Raw genomic sequence first — 12144 nt, 5'->3', positions numbered from 1 at the left:
CCTGTCGAAAGATGAAGGTCAGCAGGTTTATGATTTTGAACTCTCACTTACTGAGATCGGTTAAACAAATATGATTCTAACCATCTAAGTGTTTGTGAAGAAAAGTTAAAACTGGAAAGCTTAGATATGAGTATTTTATGATTAACAGTGTCAAAAGCCTTTTTTAGGTCAAGAAACACAGCTCCAACAACACCACCTTTATCCATTTTTGATTTGATTTGTTCTGTAAAAAAACAGTTGGAGGTCTCTGTTGAGTATTTTTCCCTAAAGCCAAATTGCATTGGATGCAGAGAAAATGTACTAGTGTTTAAATGGTCAATGATTTGCTCAGACACAAGTTTCTCAGCAACCTTTGACACTGTAGGAAGGATACTAATTGGCCTGTAGTTACAGGAAGACATGGGGTCTCCACTTTTAAATATTGGGATAACTATAGCCGGCTTCCAAACACTTGGAAACATTCCATGACTGAAGGAGAGGTTAATCATTTTGGCAATAGGATTAGAAAGTGTTGTGCTGAGATCTTTTAGCATAACCATGTCCATGCCAAGTATATCCTTTGTTCTCGATGCTTTAAGTGATCCAATCACTTTTATAACTTCAGATTCAGTGATATTTCTTATGCTGAAAGCCGGCTCAATTGTATTAACATAACAAAAAAGTGTGCAGTCAGGTGAGAAACACTGTGCAATGGTTGCAACAGAATCAACGAAGTAGCTGTAAAACTTCAGCTATGTCAGCTGGATTGTTTATAAACTTTCCATTTACTTTAAGTTCAAGCTGTTTTCTTTCCTTATATTTATTTCCAGTGAATAGTTTTAACTGTTTCCAGATCATTTTAGAATTACCCCCTGCCTTGTCTATTATAGTCAAGAAGAAGTCTGCCTTAGCCTTCCGTAACTTCTTAATGACTTTGTTCCTCAGCATAGCAAAGTGATGCCTGTCATGGCTTAATTTAGTTTTGATAGATTTTTTTAGGACTAGATCACGTTCTTTTATCAGTTTTAAAATATCGTCATTTATCCAAGGGACAGAGTTTTTCTTATTTTTCTGCTTGAATTTGCAATTGAAATCTCTGATAGTGCTCTCTAATGTTTTTGAGAACATTTTACTGTCGTCTTCCTGGTCTATTTCCAGCAAAAGATCATCCCATTTAATATGTTGAACAGCATTTATAAAGGTCTCATATTTGTTTTTGGGAACAGATTTATCCTCCCAGTTGATGTTAAAATCGCCCATTATAATAACTTCTTTGTTAAAATTATATTCTCTTAATAATTTCCTTAAATTCTCATAAAATTGATTGTTTGAAGAAGGAGACCGATAGATAGCTATTACAACAAATGACATTTGTGGTGACAAAGTTATATTGACACCAACACATTCTAGTTCATTGCAATTAGACCACTGAATTTCACTACACTGGATGCTATCCTTCACATACACCATAACCCCGCCCCCTTTCGAGCCGCGTCTGTCTCTCCGGTAAATGTTAAAACCGGGCACATCAAAGGCTGCTGTAGGAGCGGACTCATGAAGCCAGGTCTCAGATAAAGCTTGTGGCTTTGAGTGTTTCTTTAGCCGTTTGTATAAAGATGGAAAAATGAGAGACACCGCTAGAGTGTGCTTCCCATATCCAAAGTTTCCAAGAGTTGTATGGGTTTGTTGGCTCAACAGATCAGTTGTCACCCTCTCACTCTTCTATCACCCTCTCTCTCTTCTCTTTATGACCCTCTCTCTCTTCTCTTGAGCACCCCTCTCTCTTCTCTTGATCTTCCATGGAAACGGCATATGATGACACCCCATAATTGACGTAGAGCTGTTGAGGGCAGGACCATTAACCATTATCTGAAGTCTGCTGCTCTGAGCATGACAGGTGTTTATATTTGAGCTAACGAGGTGTGTAGAGATCACAGGTTTCCATTGTTCTGAATGAGACATAAACCTGTTACATGTGAACGTTTTGTTGAAGAACCGTAACAGATATCGGTGACATTTCAAAGCGTGAAGCATCTCAAGGACCTTGAGCATCTGAAATGTGCTTTTTGTGTACTTTCGGGTCAATAATGTGCCCTTTTTGGTAGTTTAACTAAAGGTGTTTGTCTGCTGCTATGAGGAAATATCAGCCTGAAATTACAATGGGCTTTAATGTCATTTTTCAAGCTACGAGATCTTTTCCTATGTTTGTCATGAAAGATTATTGTGGCAGCGGGGTGTGGTTTGGGCGCTGGCTGCTGGAGTGAAGGGAGTGGCTCGGCCGGAGGCCAGACAGCTGATCGGAATCAGGTAATCAGTGCGGGAAGAAAAGCATGTCGTAACCTGGTTCTGGTCTGTTATGCAGTAGGCGGGATCCTGGAAGGTCGCCAAAGGACCTGTGAAGTTTCCCACCCGGGCAACGTTTGAGACCCGCGCATATTATTGTTTGGAGTTAATAAACGCCTGTGTTCCACCAACCTGCTCTTTCCGTCCCGATTTGAACCCTGTGTGAGCGGAGAGGCTCACAGTGGCGCCCGAACAGGGACCTGATGTCGGAAGGAGAAACCCCGCTGGGTCAGGCCCTCCAACGTCTCGCTCACATGCAGGAGACCACCACAGCATTACAGCGACAGCAGGGCGAGGCTCTGCTCGGGATCGCCTCGAGCCAGCGCGAGGACCGGCCCTTCTCCTACGCGCAGCGGCTCCTGGATGCAGCGAGCCGCTGGCTCCAGCCGGGGGTGCGCTCCGCTGAGGAAGTCGTCGGGCAGGTGGCGCTGGAGCAGTTAATCGCCGGCCTGCCATCTTCGACGGCGAATTGGGTCCAGTGCCATCGCCCCGCCAACCTGGAAGCAGCCGTCGTCCTTGCGGAGGACCACCTCTCGCTTCCCCGGCGGAGCATGAAAGAGGAGCCCCGACCACCAGCCGTCTCAGCGGGCAGACCCGTCCCAGCCCCGAGGAGGAGGTGTCCTGGAGCAGCCGGCATTCCCTCCCCACCATCACACGGCCCCAACCCCGCAGCCCCGACACTTTCCCCCCTAGCTCTACCTTACCCTCCTGTTTTTATCTCTCCCCAGGGTCCGGCCTACGCTTCTGGTCGTCCGGCACCACGGGAGGCTCCTCAGACGTCAGGGCAGGATTGCTGGCGGTGCGGGCAGCCCGGCCACTTCCTACGGGAGTGTCCTCTCATGGAGGTCGGACAGCTGGTTCGGGTTGCAGGACCGCCAGTTGCCGCCGCCGATTTGGAAGGGACGTACCGTATACCGGTATGTATACAGGGGGGTACACACCAGGCTCTGATGGACACGGGCTGTAATCAGACGATGATCCATCAGCACCTGGTTCGGCCTGGGGCATTGATTGAAGCATCATGGGTGAAGGTGAGGTGTGTGCATGGGGATATTCACCAGTACCCGGAGGTGAAGCTGGAAATTTCTTATAAGGGGAAAAAGCATAGAGTCAGGGCTGGAGTTAGCTCTCGCCTTACGCACCCTCTGATTTTGGGAACGAATTGGCCGGGGTTTGCTAAGCTAGCGGGGGCTATGGGGGTGCGTTCACGGACGGCAAGGAAATGTGAGTTATGTGCTGTGTTTAGTGGAGAGTCGGAGGCGGCTGACGACATCGAGGGGGAAACGGACACGGAGGGGGCCGCGGAGGTCCCTCTGGACCCGCTGGTGTTTCCCGTGGAAGATTTCCCCCTCGAACAGTCGAGGGACGAGACCCTTCAGCACGCCTTCGGCCAGGTGGTGAGTATTGATGGCTCCCAGCTACACCCAAACGCAGCACTCACTCACCCACACTTTACGGTGGTTAGGGACAGGTTGTATCGTGTAAGCCCTGACACACAGACAGGAGAGATAAATACCCAGTTGTTGGTGCCAAAAAGCCGTCGGGAAATGGTTTTCCAGGCGGCTCATTATAACCCCATGTCAGGTCACCTAGGGTACGACAAATCACTCCACCGGATAATGGCCGGATTTTATTGGCCGGGCATTCGCGCAGATGTGAAGCGGTGGTGTGCATCTTGCCGTGAATGTCAGCTGGTTAACCCGCCGGCCATCCCCAGAGCGCCTTTGCGCCCGTTACCATTGATTGAGGTGCCTTTTCAGAGAGTTGGAATGGACCTCATCGGGCCATTAGACCGGAGTGCACGGGGATATCGCTTTGTACTAGTCCTAGTGGATTATGCAACGCGATATCCCGAGGCAGTGCCGCTGCGTAATATCTCTGCAAAGAGCGTCGCGCAGGCACTGTTTCACATTATCTCCTGAGTCGGGATCCCGAAAGAGATCCTGATTGAACAGGGCACACAGTTTATGTCAAGCACACTACGCGAGCTGTATGAACTATTGGGCGTCCATTCAATACGGACTAGTGTTTACCATCCGCAGACCGACGGCCTGGTGGAACGGTTTAACAAAACACTAAAGAACATGGTTCGTAAATTCGTTCACAAAGATAGCCGTAATTGGGATAAATGGCTAGATCCTCTGTTGTTTGCAGTGCGGGAGGTGCCCCAGTCCTCCACGGGATTTTCTCCCTTTGAGCTGTTATTTGGTAGGAAGCCCCGGGGTGTTTTGGACCTAGTTAAGGAAAACTGGGAGGAGGGTCCAAGCACCAGTAAGAACGAAATACAGTACGTTATGGACCTGCGAGCAAAACTCCACTCACTGGGGCAGATATCACGGGAGAATTTGCTCCAGGCTCAGGAACGTCAGCAGCGCCTGTACAACAGAGGGTCGAAACTGAGACAATTTTCACCGGGAGATAAAGTGCTTGTATTACTCCCATCCTCTAGCTCTAAACTACTCGCCAAGTGGCAAGGACCCTTCGTGGTCACACGACGAGTGGGGGACGTAGATTATGAGGTGGTGCGTTCTGACAGGGGGGGAGCAACACAGGTTTACCACCTTAACCTCCTGAAAGCATGGAGGGAGGTGGCGTCGGTTTCTCTGGCCACCACGGTGATTGAGAGAGATGAGTTGGGACCGGAGGTCATTAAAAGCAACAAAGTAGCCCCGGTCTGTTGTGGCGACAATCTCTCACCGGGCCAGAGAGCAGACGTTGCTTCGTTGCAAAGGCAGTTTGCCAACGTGTTCTCTACGCTGCCAGGGCGCACCTCTCTCATACACCACCGCATAGAAACGCCCTCGGGCGTGGCCATTCGTTCACGGCCCTATCGGCTGCCTGAACACAGGAGGAAAATTGTTCAGGCGGAGCTTCAGGCTATGCTAGAGATGGGAGTGATAGAAGAGTCCACCAGTGACTGGTGTTGCCCCTTCGTGCTGGTACGTAAGTCCGACGGGTCAATCCGGTTCTGTGTGGACTACCGCAGGGTGAGCGAGGTGTCCAAATTTGATGCTTATCCAATGCCCCGGGTCGACGAACTCCTGGATTGGCTAGGCACTGCTCGCTTTTACACAACGCTGGATTTAACCAAAGGCTATTGGCAGATTCCCCTTTCTCCAGAGTCTAAGGAAAAAACGGCCTTCTCCACTCCGTATGGTTTATACCAATTCATCACACTTCCTTTCGGGTTGTTCGGAGCTCCAGCCACCTTCCAGCGGCTCATGGACCGGGTGCTGCGTCCCCACTCTGCATATGCTGCTGCTTACTTGGATGATGTCATCATTCACAGTGAGACATGGGAGCAGCATATGCAGCAGGTGGGGGCGGTGCTCGAGTCCCTGAGGCAGGCGGGGCTCACGGCCAACCCGAAGAAGTGTGCGGTTGGACGGAGGGAGGTACAGTATCTGGGGTACCACTTGGGCGGCCGGCAGGTGCGGCCACAGATAGAGAAAACAACCGCAATTTCAGCCTGTCTGGCGCCCAAGACGAAAAAAGAGGTCAGGAGGTTCATGGGGCTGGCCGGCTACTACAGGCGGTTCATCCCGTCCTTTTCGGAGCTGACCAGTCCCCTGACCGACCTGACCCGAAAGGGTGCTTCAGATCCGGTCCAGTGGACGGAGCGGTGTCAGCTGGCGTTTGAGACGGTTAAAAAAGCCCTCTGTGGTAAGCCGCTTCTGTATTCTCCTGACTTTTCTCTCCCTTTTGTGTTGCAGTCCGACGCCTCGAACAGTGGGGTGGGGGCCGTTTTGTCCCAGCACGTAGAGGGGGTCGACCGCCCCGTACTGTACATTAGCCGTAAGCTCGCCCAGAGGGAGGTGAACTACAGTACGGTGGAAAAGGAGTGCCTCGCCATACGGTGGGCGGTCGGCGCCCTGCGGTACTACCTCCTGGGGCGCCCTTTCACCCTCTGGTCAGACCATGCCCCGCTCCAGTGGCTCAACCGCATGAAGGATGCCAATGCTCGGATCACTCGGTGGTATCTGGCGTTACAGCCTTTCAACTTCAAGGTGATCCACAGGCCGGGTAACCGGATGGTCGTGGCTGATTTCCTCTCTCGCTCGGCGGAGGGGGGGGGGGGGGGAGAGTCGGGCGGTGGGGGTATGTGGCAGCGGGGTGTGGTTTGGGCGCTGGCTGCTGGAGTGAAGGGAGTGGCTCGGCCGGAGGCCAGACAGCTGATCGGAATCAGGTAATCAGTGCGGGAAGAAAAGCATGTCGTAACCTGGTTCTGGTCTGTTATGCAGTAGGCGGGATCCTGGAAGGTCGCCAAAGGACCTGTGAAGTTTCCCACCCGGGCAACGTTTGAGACCCGCGCATATTATTGTTTGGAGTTAATAAACGCCTGTGTTCCACCAACCTGCTTTTTCCGTCCCGATTTGAACCCTGTGTGAGCGGAGAGGCTCACAATTATGTCTCAGGAATGTAGGGGGGGAATTATGGCAGTTAAAAAAAAAAAAAATGAAGGCAAAATTAAATCTCTCCTCCACTCTAGCTGTGACATCACGCACTCTAGTTAATGTTAAAATCTGAAGAAAGCCTCTATACCAAGGTCTGAACAATGTTTAATATCTCTAAAAGTAAGAATCAGATTTAAAAGTTGTGTTACACGAATAATGTCAGAAAGATGTGTAACATTTTAAAGTTTGAATGAAGTTTCTGAGTGAAAGTATGAAGGAACAGTTAGCAGTTGAAGTCGCATGAAGATTTGTTGAAGTCTGAATAATTTCTCCATTGGCTTCAATGGTTAAAAATGTGATGAATTATGGGATGTATCTCTTATTATGAAAGTGATGAATGATAAAAGTAATAGCCATCGATTCCCGACCGAGCTGAACGTTTTTATGTTTGAACGGAGTTTCTGCGATGTTCAATGCGGGAGGAGAAGACCGGCAAAATAACGGGCGGAATAATAATAATAAAGATTTTTGTGCGTAAAAGAACAGATAGTTGGAATGCTGTTAACAGCATTCCAACTGTTAACAGCATTCCAACTAAATAATAATAAAATGGCAGAGGTTGCAGGAGACCAACAGGAGCCTGGTGGGAGGACTTGTTACTGGTTACAAACAGGGAAGGCGTTTACAAACTCCTCCAGGGTGGCTCATCAAAACTTCTGCTGCAGAACCTCCCTGGTCCGCTGGGTCAAGGGGTGGCAGGGGACTCATTGCAAGACATCAGACCTCTGGGTCTAATGAAACAGAAAGGCAGTTAGGGGGGCAGGAGCTAGGACCAGGCTGGTCCTCCAGAGCGGCCTCGACTCACTTCTCTACCTCCCAGAGTCAGGACCAGGCGCAGAGTTCTCCCTCTCCACTAACAGAAGACACAGGGCATCAGCCTGGTTGTAGGAACAGGGCTGGTAGGAGAGGGGGAAGTTGAACCTCGTTGTCGGGAACGTGACAGAAATACTTCGACTCAAATGCAATGACTCAAAAAGGCAAAACGTGGCAAGGGCAAAGTGCAAGATATAAGACTGTATAAACATAATAAATACAAGACGTAATGTGACACAGGTGGCACCAATCAAGGGTGGGACTGACAATCCTACACGTGGGAAAAGACACAAAGGCAGGAAGTGAAGGGCTCTGAAACAAAAAGGACTATAAACTAAACCTACAGTGGCGTTTTTATATGTACAAAAGTTGTGGGGCACCAACAACTTAGATGTGTATATATAAGCTTCTCGTGCTTTTTAAAACACGTAAACAAATAGCTGTCCAGGGGTGCCCAACCTTTTTTGAACCAAGATGCTACTTTTAAAGTTGCCAGTCTGCCGAGATCTACCAGTCCAAATAGAGAGGGGGAGGGGTCTGGGCTGCTAGCGAACTGTCAACTGGGGGGAGCCTCGCTGCGGGGAAACGGCAGACCTCTATCGGTGCAACTTCAATGATGCCTTTTAAAAACATAAAAGATTAAGGGCGGTGACGGCCGTCAGTAAATCGAGCCGGCCCTTGACGACCGGTTGTTCTGTGATTCTCCAGATTCTACAGATGGCCAGTCCGCGGAGGGTGGAAAATACATACCGGGAAACAAAACTTAAAATATTAAATGAAACAATCTCATCTCTTAACATTCACAACTTATTATGAATTAAACATTCACACACTTATAATTATGTATTCACAAGTTTAACTCTGTTACATATGCATGCAACGAACATAAGAGCGTAGGGCAGAATGAGGAGGGAATTCCATCTCGTAGCGTTTGTGCACCGTTTTGAGATGCCGCTCTATATTACCATTCTTCGGTAAAGACACGTTCGCAGTGCAAATGAGACAGATGGACCTAAATAAACAAAAAAATAATCATCCTCCCACTTGGAGTGAAAATGATATATTTTGGGCTTTTTTGCTTCTGCCATAATTGCGGTCTGGACTGTCACTACTGTTGACACGGACAACGTTACGTCAACTAACTAATAGTGATGTGTCGGTCGCGAACGAGCCGATTCTTTTGAACGGCTCTTTGGTATGAACGAGGGGAACCGAGTCATACTTGGTGAGAGCCGTTCTTGTTATAGTTCAATCGTTGGTCGGCACTCACTGCCTGCCAAAATCCTCTCGCCTGTTAAAAAGCTTGATTTTCTTCCCAAAACGTATTCTGTGAAGACCCGTCCCTACTCTGATTAGTAGGTTTCAGCAGGAGGAGTGAGGTGGGGTGGGTCTTAACGGAATACGCGAGAGAGAGAGAAGTCATAACAAGTGGTACAGGACAGGCAGACGACGTGTTTTTCGGATGGAAAATGAGAAAAACGCGAAAACGCAGGATCATTTGGATGCACTTCAACCAAAACCAAGGCAGTGATAAAGCACACCATTTGTAAGGGCAAAATATACAATAAAGCAGGGTCAACAAATAATCTCCATCGCCACTTAAAAACACAGTATCTAATATTAAGAGTTGCATGAATTTCATTCAAGGCAAGGCAACTTCATTTACTTAACACACAGAGGGTAAATTCAAAGATTATTGACATTAGGTCTGGCAATACAGTCAATCATTATCCTGGTGATTATTTCACAGATAAACCGAGTAACCCCGCCAAAAAAACTGCTCTTTTGAACAGCTCTTTTGAACGGCTCTTTGAAAGGAACGGAGCCATAAGATCCAGCTCCTTTCAAAGAGCCATAATTCCCATCACTACTAACTAGTGCCCACTGCCCACCAGTCACGCCCCGACACATGGTGTCACGCCGGCCAATCACAAAGATTTGATGCGTTCAAGTGCATTATTCTGGCACAGGAAGATTATGTTATAGAACATTAACGATGAAACTGGATATTGTTATTCTATTTTTAGATACATCTCGCGATCGACTGGGAATCTCCCCGTGAAGGCTATCCATGGTTCCGAGTGAAAATCGATCCAGCAGAGCAATAGCCTATAGGCAAAAAACAGAAGATCTACAAAAGATATGACATAAAATTAACTTACCAAAGCTGAAGAAGATGTTCAACTTCATTAATTTTCTTTCCGTTTTACCGATCTTAATCGCTATAAGATGCTCTCTCTCGTCTCCTCTTCACATCTAAACTTTTCGTGGCACACGTACTTACAGCCAATCAGCTCTCTGAATTATGAGATTACGTTTGGTGGTCATGGCAGCTAAGTGCCCCTGTGGTGATAATTTTTTTGCCAACAGAAAAATACTCTGAGTACGCGCAGTGTAGTTTTTACAGCACCCATTAATTTTAACAGCAGAGAGAGGAGCTTGCCCCACATCACTCAACACGGCACACTGTAGACTCTAATTAGAAGAAAGCAGAATAAACCAACAATGTATAGACGAATCAGATGTCTAAACATGATCTTAAAATATATTTTAACATAATTTTATAACAATTATTATTTGCATTACTTTCTGCTGACAGTGTACCCGCGACTGTTACAATGAAGGCTCGCTAATCAGCTCACGGAATATAGCTGTAAGCAGGGGTAAAGTGCTATTTTTATAGGTGGTGTGTGGACCTAACATCCTCTAGGGGGGTCCGGGGGAGATTTCTTTTAAATATTGAAGTAAAATGCATCAATCTGGTGAATTAATTACACATATGCACACTAAATGACTGCTATCGTGTCAGCAGCGGGACCTTAGCATATATGATAATATATACAATACAAATACACAATATTGGACACAGACTATAAAGGGCACACAGTTTCATTCACTAATGAAAGTCAAACACATGTTTGTTTCCACTGTTTTATTGTGTGCCTGTCGCGAAAAGCAATTAATTGACTTATCGTATGATGAATAAAAATGAACTCGATAAATTCCCATTTACATGAGGATGTTACTAGCAGTTTGAAATGATGCACTTGAATTATTATTATATATTATATTATGTCAGTGGTCTAAAATGGTCATACAACGGTGCCGGCAATATTATTGTTTATCGCAATCATTTCCGGGAAAATGTATCCAACAAAATTAATTATCGTGAGAGGCCTATACATGAAACACACACACACACACACACACAAACAAATCTACAGACTTACTCCAAACTGCCAAATATATTAATTAACACACTCTCACTCTCATATACTCTTTGACTCTATTTTGGCCTAGTAGAACAATAAGCCGCAGACTTTTACTTTTTATAATTTCTACTGGATCTTAGATCTGCGCATGTGCAATGCGGGTCGGGGATTGGCCAACCGGCTCCCACTGCTCTGCTGTCTGTTAACGTTGTTAAGAGTGGTGGGGGCGGGGAGGGAGCAGATCGACATATTGAGCAGCTGTCAACTCAACATTGTACATAACCAACCAAAAACGATCGTCGGTTCATCTTGTTTTTGGCGTGAGAATAGTTTGGGCAGCATGAGAGCGTGAGATTGAGAGTGAAAGCGTGTGTCACACGCCAGATGCGTGAGAGTTGGCAACCCTGCTATAATGATCATATGAAGGTGTGCCTCTGAAATAATTGTTTACATTAATCGTGACCAAACCGTTTGAGACCCACTGAGATAACTTAGGACTCTCCTCCACCTTTTTGTTGAAAAAGCTCCTTATACCCGTTAGCGTAGCTCGCTAGCACCAGAAGCTAACAACAACGGTCTCCGGTTCACTCTCTCTCTCTCTCTCTCTCTCTCTCTCTCTCTCTCCCTCTCTCTCTCGCGCGCGCGCACGCACACAAAATGGCTCGTTCCACAAACACACAGAGCCGAGCTTGAATGAAACACAGAGACCCAGACGTACTTGTACTGTAGCATATTATTTTAGAATCAATCATTTTCAAATTATGAATTTGTTTTGTTTTGTTTTTTTGATGTGACAATTTTTCCTCCTGGTTCATCTGCCATCCCTCCACGACCTGTGTAGCACCCATAAGGTTGAGGTTGTCTACCTGCACATGCATGTTTATACCACAAGGGGGCAGATCACCTGATGGTTCATCATTGTTTCATGCTGGAGATGAACAAAAGAAGTGTGTCTGTTTGTTGTGCTCGGAGATCGTTTGAGATGCTGACATCTTGCACATGTGCCTTGTGGAATTTAATAAAACGTTTTCTACATCTATAATACCCTTGCGGCAGTGGCGGCCGGTCCATAGGGGCGCCGTCCCCTCTCTTCCCACATGTTTGATTGTCATTAAAAATTAAAAATTCATAAAAAAATATATTTCCAAAAAATATATTTTTTTTATTTTTATTTTTATTTTTAAAGAACAAGATAAATATTATATAGTTGGTATCAGTAAAATGTATAATCTACAATAAAATCTTGTTTAAAATTGTTTTACGATGTCTAAAGTTACTGATAAGTCACATGTTTCCTGCCTGGCCGCAGCGTGTATCATTACCCTCTCTTGTCCGGGCGGTAG

This window comes from Notothenia rossii (assembly GCF_949606895.1).
Source record: "Notothenia rossii genome assembly, chromosome: 2".
In the NCBI taxonomy this organism is placed as follows: domain Eukaryota; kingdom Metazoa; phylum Chordata; class Actinopteri; order Perciformes; family Nototheniidae; genus Notothenia; species Notothenia rossii.
The sequence above is the reverse complement of the archived record's forward strand: the minus strand, read 5'-3'. Positions refer to the sequence as shown.